Raw genomic sequence first — 6,988 nt, forward strand, 5'->3', positions numbered from 1 at the left:
TAATCTCAGGAGACAAGGTACCCGAGGATGCAGAGAAGAGGGACTTACCCTTCTTGGCATGTGCAGATGGTGGTGGGTGTTGGTTATGGAAGCCTTAGCAGAGAAAAAATGTAAAGAGGGAGTAGATGACTCTGGGGAAAAAAATACATAGAGACATAAGAATATCTAGTACATTGTGGAAAGGGAATTTACAGATCTCTCTATCTGACCTGTTAACTCTAAATACTGAAGCTGATGCCCTTACGGGTTGTGACTAGCCTAGCGTCACACAACCACAGGCCAAGCGATGATGAGTAGGGCTGTGAAGAGAACCTGCCACGGACCACACAATAGAGCAAGTGCTTTGGCCGCACTCATTCCCATCATCCTCACCTAAGCCCCCCTTTACAAATAAGGAATCTTAACGTGCAGAGAGGTGATGTGATTTGCCCAAGTAAAATGATGTCTATTAAATGGCAGAGCTCAGATCAGAGCTGGCTTCAAAGCCTCAGGCCCTGCCTGTGCAACCTTGTTTCAGGAATTTCAGATCTCATTTTCTTTCCCCTTTCCCACATTGCCTTACAACAATTTATACAATGTCAAATTAAATCCAGACAGTTCCCTGTAATGTAAATTAAAACTCCTAGAAAGATATTAGAATTAATTGTGCCTTTAAGCCTCACGTTCTTTTAGCCTCAACAAAATGTACTATTCATAAATCATGTGAATGATACAGAATATTCATGCATTTGTGTAAATATTGAAATTAAATTACCATCTCTATTGTGATTGCAATCATCGCAGGTATGGCTAAGATTTATTTCTCTTTCACATTTTGGAGGAAGAAAAATCTAATGAAAATTATTGTTACATATCGATGTGCAGTGGTTGTGATACCAAGATGATTTATGCCCACGAATATTTCCTAACAAATTTAGTTCAAATGCATATTGATGATCTTAGAGTTTGTACATAAAAATACAATTTATATAGATTGAGAGGAACTTTAAATTATTCAACAAATATTGTCATCCTAGGAGAAGGGGGGATATCTTTGAAACTTGAAGAAGCAAGCTGAGGATTCCTTTACATAGGAATAATGAACTTAAGGTCACATTGTCCCAGGAGGTGAAGGGAGTGAAGACTGCAATTACACTGGTGTCACGGTCTCCCAGGACTTATGATGCTGTGGGCCACCAGTAGCTTTGCGTGGCAGAAACAGGGCTGAGATGCTTATGAAACGCTTGGGGGAAACAAATGGGAGGGAGCTGTGGAGAAACTTGGTGCTTAAATGTCTTGCTAAATCCTAGTAAATCTACCTTGTGCATCTTCTGTTGGTGGCTTAGTACTTGAGACCCTCTCAAGTCTGGTAACTGAGTCCATCTTTACATCTACCAGGCATGGGGCACTTCAAAGATATCTGCTCCACTGGACTCTAGAGCCAAGGGTAGAAAACCTCAAAAAAAGAAAAAGATTTTTTTTTCCTGGCCTTGAGACCTACCTTTCTAGACTTCATTTCCAGAAGACTGACCTCTTTCATGTATCTCTGATCTAGGAAATGACCGTACCTTCTAGGGTGGATTAGGACTTCCCTACGGAGTGAGGGAGTATTCCTAGGCAGGGACATTTGTTATATTCTATAGGGACATGATGTAAAAATCCCACAGTTAACATAAAAGAGTCACATATCCACGTATGCCTGTGGTGGGGAGAGCTTCCCCTGCAAGGAGGGTCCAATTTCCTCACAACTTTCATTTGCTCAGCAGGGTCGGAACTGGAGGAAGTCAACATGGCCCTCCTTAGGCATCATTTAACAGTTTCAGGTCAGGGCACCCCTGGTGGTGCAGTGGTTTAGTGCCGCCTGAGGCCTGGTGTGTGATCCTGGAGACCCAGGATCGAGTCCGTGTTGGGCTCCCTGCATGGAGCCTGCTTCTCCCTCTGCCTGTGTCTCTGCCTCTCCCTCTTTCTCTCTCTGTGTCTCTGTGAATAAATAAATAAACTCTTAAAAAAAAAGTTTCAGGTCAAAGAATTTGTCCCTATATTTGTATTTCATCACTGATCTCTCATGGAAAATGTCAATAGTTGGTATATTATTTGGCTACAAAATATATAACTGATTTTCATTCCTGGCTTATGGAAATCAGCCTCTTTAACTTATGGCTGTATCATATAAGAAGCCAATTCTCTGATTTGGGTTAAAAATGATTTTCCTATTCTATCATTGCTCTTGTGACTTTGTTTATGGTATCTTTTCTCAACAAAGGCTTTATATATTCTGCAGTCTTTTTAAAGTTTATTTACTTATTTTAAAGATTTTATTTATTTATTCTTGAGAGACACAGAGAGAGAGAGAGAGAAAGGCAGAGACACAGGCAGAGGGAGAAGCAGGCTCCACGCAGGGAGCCTGACGCGGGACTGATCCTGGGTCTCCAGGATCATGCCCTGGGCTAGAGGCGGCTCTAAACCGCTGAGCCACCCCGGCTACCCTCCAGTCTTTTTCAAAAATAGCTTCTAGGTTTCCAGTCTTGGATAATAAGTTCTTCCTCATTGCTGGATTGTATAGGTGAAATTTCATAGATTTTCTTGTAATATTTTAATTATTTTATTAATTAGAGTTATGTCTTTTATCCACCCCACATGAATTTTTGTCTATGCCTTAGTTGGAGGCCACTTTTATTTTCCAGTCATTTATGCCAGCACTGTTTATTGAATAACCCATTTCTCACACTGAATTAGAGTTTTTTCATATAGTAATTCTCATTCACTGATGCAATTTTTCCTCCTTGTTCTATCCCACTGACCTCTTTTCCATTTTTACACTAACGTCGTCTTTCTTGTTCTGGTGGCAGTGGCTTTACTGTATGAATACTTGGTCTGGTGTGGCCAGCAGGCGCTCGCACAGGTCTCCCTCAGAAAGAACTTGCCATTCACCTGTGAGGAGCTGAGTGAGCTGACAAGGCACTTGCTGGAGTCAGGCGGCTAATGACTGTTGCAGCAGAAGTCCTGGGACATGGCCATTTCTGCCCAGAGAGGGCCCCTACTAATGGTAATATTTTTGCTTTAGACCTCTCCACTGGGTTGGCCAAGACTCTCACATCCGCATGGCAGTGGTGGCTCCTTCTGGCTCTTTCCTTTCACAGGTATCAGATCTGATCTGAGGCCTCAGGCATCCCCCACCCAACCCTGCTTCCTCCCCTTTACAGGCAGTTCTCTCCCTCTTCAAATTAACCTCTTCACTCCTAACTGGCTCAGCATCTGCTTTCCAAAGACTCACACTGACACCTAAGGCTGATTCTCCTTATCCCCAGCTACACCCCATCTCCTTCTCTTGGCTAGCTTCATCTTTTATTCTTCTATGTTAGCATTATTAGTATATTACAGATTATTTCCTTCATAAAAATCATAGGTTGGCATTATAGATTTAATTGCATTACATTTATATATTCATTCGAGGGAAAAGGACACAATTTGTAATGAGGGCCCTTGAACAATGCAGGTTTGTGCTGGTGGATCCACTTACATATAGTATTTTTTGATAAATACAGTACTGTAAATGTATTTTCTCCATCTTATGATTTTTCTTTTTTTTAAAAAAAAGATTTTATTTATTTTTTTCATGAGAGACACACAGAGAGGCAGAGACACAGGCAGAGGGAGAAGCAGGCTCCGTATGAGGAGTGCGATGTGGGACTCTATCCCAGGACCCTGGGATCCCACCACTGAGCCACCCAAGCGTCCCTTCTTATGATTTTTCTTAACATTTTCTCTTCTTTAGCTTACTGTATGGTAAGCATACAGTATATAGTACCAATAAAATACAAAACATACGTTAATTGACTGTTTATGTCATTGGTAGGCTTCTGATCAATGGTAGGCTATTGGTAGTTAAGTTTTAAGAGAGCCAAAAGTTACAAAGAATTTTGGACTGTGCAGGGTCAGCGTCCCTAAGCCCCTCTCACTGCTCAAGTTGAAAGGTCAATTGTATATATTTTACTATGTATTTGCTTAGTGTTTCTATCTTTCATGATCACACTATAAACTCCATGTAAGCTACACTGTAAGCTCCATTGTTTATTTTCTTCACCACTCTGTACATAATGCATATCACAGTGCCTGGTACACAGCAGATACTCCATAGATATTTGCTGAATAAATGAAATAACCAACATTCAAGGTTTATCACTTCATAATATGAATAAAGACATTTGAAGGTAGATATGGTATGGTGAGTGGAGTAGTTGTTACTCATCATTTTCTTTGGTAATCAAGTAATATACTACACTTGTTTTATTTTCCATAGCCAATAATTCAATACAAATGGATTTTTTATTTTAAAAAGTCCATTTTAGAGATATTATTCAGACATGGAATGTATTGACCTATTGAAACTATTTATAAATAGCAGTTAGATTCCTAGCCTGTTCCACAGGGTGTGCAAATATAGTTGTTACTATATTTTGATATTAGAGAGGTTTATGTGGCATTAAAAGCTACTTGTAAAAGTATTAGAATAAGGATAAAAGCATTAACAAATTCAATTTGGAAGCCAGGAAACATCACTCTGCTTTCTCCCACTATGTCCCCAACTTAGAACAAGAGGAAAGGAAGTGGAACATAGGGAAAGAGCAAGTTTAGACTACATTTCCCTCACTTAGTAGCCAAGTGACCTTGCAAAATTTACCTATGTGTTTCCAAGCCTCCCTTCTGTAGTATCTGTAGTAACAACGATGTTGGCTTTCATTCTTGTTCTTCATCAGGCAAGCATGTATCCAATTCACCCACACAGGTCTTTTGTTTTGATCCAAAGATACAGGTGCCCAGGTCCCAACTTGGGAGGAGTGCCCAGGAGATTCTGATGTGGACTCTTTCCAGTCAGGAAGGTCTAAGTTATGCTGGAGCAGCAAGAGGATTCCAAATTTCTTATGACTTAACACATAAAAGTTTATTTCTTACTCATGTTACATGTCCCATGTGAGTTGTAATGCAGAGAGAGACTCTGCTTCACAATTATACAGTGCTCAAAATCACACGGACTCTGCTGTCTGGAACATTCTCATTACCACAGCAGGGTCTGTTACTTTGCTGTGTAACATGGTAACCACCTCACATAGAAGGCTATTTAAATTAGAATTAAAACTAAATAAAATTTAAGTCAGTCAAAGTAGTCGCACTTCAAGAATCTGAAGCCACATGTGGCTTGCGGTAATTTGATGGGACAGCTCAGCTGTGAAAGATTTTCACTGCAGAAAGATCTGTCAGACAAGGCTGGTCCAGTATACAGTGGATCTCTTTTCCCTTGTGCGTCATAATTCTAGTCTTCTACTCCTCCACACACCCTCTCTGCGCATAGAAATGCTCTGATGATGGTGCTGGCGATTGTTCACCAGCTTTCCATGATGAAGGGCATTTGCAAGCCAGATATTCCTAAGGCAGAGACTGTAGGTATAGTGCTAGAGGAAGAAGATGTGGGTAGCAAAGTTAACGATTAGGGATAGGTAGAAAAGAATAGATATACACGAAAAAGGGTCATGTGAAAAGGGGTCAAAAGGTGATCCATATGTTTGTAAAAGTAAGCCTATAAAGATCATATATTATGATTAAATAAATTGAGAAGGCAGAGAGGACTGACTTTACATGCTTTTACAAATAAAAATCTTATGCAGAGTAACTGGACTAACTAACCTGCATCTCTACTGAAAATAGAATAAAAGGTGATGGGATTAAATTTCCGGATGAGGGGGACGCCTGGGTGGTTCAGTGGTTAAGCATCCAACTCTTGATTCCGGCTCTGGGCAAGATTTCAGGGTTGGGCTGTACATTAGGCGTGGAGCTTGCTTGGGATCATCTCTCTCCTTCCACTCCCCCACTCCTCTAAAAAGAAATCTATGGATGAAGAACTTCATGTATATTTATGTACTTTATGTATAGTAATATTTATTTATTTACATATAACTTATTTATGCATTCAGAATGAAAAATAGCTAACTGAAAATACTCATCTATGGTATTGTAAAATGGAAGCTGTATTATATTTTTAAAAATAATTTTTAAAAGATTTTTATTTTATTTTATTCATGAGACACACACACACACACACACACAGAGGCAGAGACACAGGCAGAGGGAGAAGCAGGCTCCATGCAGGGAGCCTGATGTGGGACTCCATCCCGGGTCTCCAGGATCAGGCCCTGGACTGAAGGCAGCGCTAAACCACTGAGCCACCCGGGCTACCCTGTATTATATTTTTATATGTAAAATTTTACTGCATGATCTCCCAATGCCTCTTCTAAACTTGTGATTCGATGTGGGGATCCCTTGCATATCCACTGACCTATAAATCTGTGATTTCTTCAGACAGTGATTCTCAAAGTGTGGCCCACAGACTCCAGGAGGTCTCTAAGGACTTTCAGTCAAACTATTTTCCTAATAATACTAAAATGTTTTTACCCTTTTAATAGTGTGGACATGTGCACTGAAGGCGCAAAAACAACAGTGGTACAGACGGCTGGCCCTTTAGAACAAGTCCAGGCAGTAGGACAAAACTGTCCTAGCAGCCATGTTCTTCAACACAATCACTTGGAAGGAAGGAAGGAAGGAAGGAAGGAAGGAAGGAAGGAAGGAAGGATCTGCAGTAACTTCAACACAATGTACTTGGAAGGAAGGAAGGAAGGAAGGAAGGAAGGAAGGAAGGAAGGAAGGAAGGAGCCTTTGATAGAGCAGTAAAAATTACTAATTTTATTTGCTCTGGGCCTTTAATGTTTTTTAGTATTTTGATGGTGAAATTGGAGGTATGTAAAAAGCACTTTTGCTGCCTACCAGTATACGATAGTTGCTCTGAGGAAAAGCTCCTGTGTGGCCATATGAATTGCAAAGCAAACTAACTGGTTTATGCTTTGGGATATGACTGATCAAGAGATGAACCACACTCAGACCTGGGTTTTGGCAGACTTTTTCTTAAAACCAAATGAAAAGAGCTGGCCACACCAAGGAAAGCAACTTTAATGGAAAT

This window comes from Canis lupus, chromosome 7 (genome assembly GCF_011100685.1).
Source record: "Canis lupus familiaris isolate Mischka breed German Shepherd chromosome 7, alternate assembly UU_Cfam_GSD_1.0, whole genome shotgun sequence".
NCBI classification, from domain to species: Eukaryota; Metazoa; Chordata; class Mammalia; order Carnivora; family Canidae; genus Canis; species Canis lupus.